The sequence below is a fragment of the Triticum urartu genome, chromosome 3A (assembly GCF_056163025.1).
Source record: "Triticum urartu cultivar PI428250 chromosome 3A, HENAU_Tu73, whole genome shotgun sequence".
Classification (NCBI taxonomy): domain Eukaryota; kingdom Viridiplantae; phylum Streptophyta; class Magnoliopsida; order Poales; family Poaceae; genus Triticum; species Triticum urartu.
Genome location: NC_141875.1, coordinates 397,368,666 through 397,370,666, shown reverse-complemented (window position 1 = coordinate 397,370,666; position 2,001 = coordinate 397,368,666). Strand labels below are relative to the sequence as shown.

The 2,001-nt window shown below is 42.5% G+C and overlaps 1 pseudogene; it reads right to left on the bottom strand.

Moving 5' to 3' along the window:
* Positions 1-248: 248 nt before the first annotated feature.
* Positions 249-1,007, bottom strand: LOC147979831 (secreted RxLR effector protein 161 pseudogene; annotated as a pseudogene).
* Positions 1,008-2,001: the final 994 nt, after the last annotated feature.

Here is a 2,001-nt window from a genome sequence, read left to right as displayed (position 1 = left end):
GAGGGCAGTGGCCAAGGCCACCATGTTTGATTTTACTTGGTATGGCACCACGAAGATGTGATCCTTGGGCCCAAGACCAATACTCATCTTTGAAGCACAAGTACCACCTAAAGTGGCTTATGTGAAAGATTGTGTTTGTTTTATGCACTTCTAGGATAAGATAGCTCATGAGTTGAGCTATCTCCCCCTAGACATGTGCCTACATCTAATCAATATAGTACATGAGTATGTGTGTGCGAGCAAGAGTTTCATCCGAAGTTACTAATATCCACGATATTTAGCTCATGCCTTAACTCGCAGAATCTTGCTTTGTCAAGGGGCTTGGTGAAGATGTCTGCTAGTTGATTCTTGGTGTTGACATGGAGTAACTCAATGTTTCCCTTGGCCACATGATCTCTAATGAAATGATGACGAATCTCAATATGCTTGGTCTTGCTATGTTGAACCGGATTCTCGGCAATCTTGATGGCACTTTCATTGTCACACCAAAGAGGCACTTTGTCACATTTCACACCGTAATCCATCAAAGTTTGCCTCATCCATAGTAATTGGGCACAACAACTTCCGACAGCAATATACTCGGCTTCGGCTGTGGAGAGAGATATACAATTTTGCTTCTTTTAAGACCAACTTACCAACGATCTCCCTAGGAATTGACATGAGCCGGATGTGGACTTGCGATCAACCTTGTCTCCGGCCCAATCCAAATCTGAGTAACCCATTAACTCAAATGATGATCCCTTGGGATACCAAAGGCCCAAGTTTGGGGTATGAACCAAATATCGAAGGATCCTTTTCACTGCCGAATAGTGGCTCTCCTTAGGAGTGGATTGAAATCTTGCACACATACACACACTCAACATAATATCTGGCGTAGATGCACAAAGGTAAAGCAAGGAACCGATCATAGAGCGATATACCTTTTGATCCACTTCTTTACCATTTGGATCAAGATGAAGTTGACCATTCGTGGCCATGAGTGTCTTCATTGGCTTGACTTCTTGCATTTTGAATCTCTTGAGCATGTCTTGGATATAACGAGATTGATTGATGAAGGTTCCACCTCTCAATTGCTTCACTTGAAAACCGAGAAATAACTTCAACTCTCCCATCATGCTCATCGCAAATTCCTTAGTCATAAGATTCTCAAACTCAACGTTAATAGAATGGTTAGTTGACCCAAAGATAATATCATCAACATATATTTGGCAGACAAACAACTCTCCTTTTACCCTCTTCGTAAAGAGAGTGGAATCTATTGCCCCTATCTGGAACCCCTTCTCGCTTAGGAACGCCGTAAGGTGATCATACCAAGCACGAGGTGCTTGTTTGAGTCCATAGAGTGCCTTATGGTGTTCATAAACGTGAGAGGGATGATTGGGGTCTTCAAAACCGGGAGGTTGCTTGACATACACCAACTCCTTAAGAGGACCATTAAGAAATGCACTCTTAACATCCATTTGATATACTTTGAAATCATGATGAGAGGCATATGCAAGAAAGATGCGAATGGATTCGAGATGGGCAATGGGGGCAAAATTTTCACTAAAGTCCAAACCTTCAACTTGGGTGAAACCTTGTGCCACTAACCTTGCCTTGTTCCTTATTACTTGTCCATATTCATCTTGTTTGTTCTTGAAAATCCACTTTGTTCCAATGAAATTATGAAATTCCTTGGGTCTTTCTACAAGGGTCCACACTTTGTTGCGCGTGAAGTTGTTGAGTTCTTCATGCATGGCATCTATCCAATCCGGATCGTCAAGGGCATCTTCCACCTTAAGGGGTTCAACACAAGAGACAAACGAGTGATGTTCACAAAAGTTTGCCAAACGTCTACGAGTAGTTACCCCCTTTTTGATGCTTCCATAGATGTTCTCAGTGAGGTGTTGAAGATGTTTTAGCTTGGCGGCCACTTTTTGCTCTTTGCGGTCAAGCTCTTCTTCACTTGGTTTTGGACTTGATGAAGAAGCTTGCCCTTGAGATAGCTTTAGCCTTGGAGAC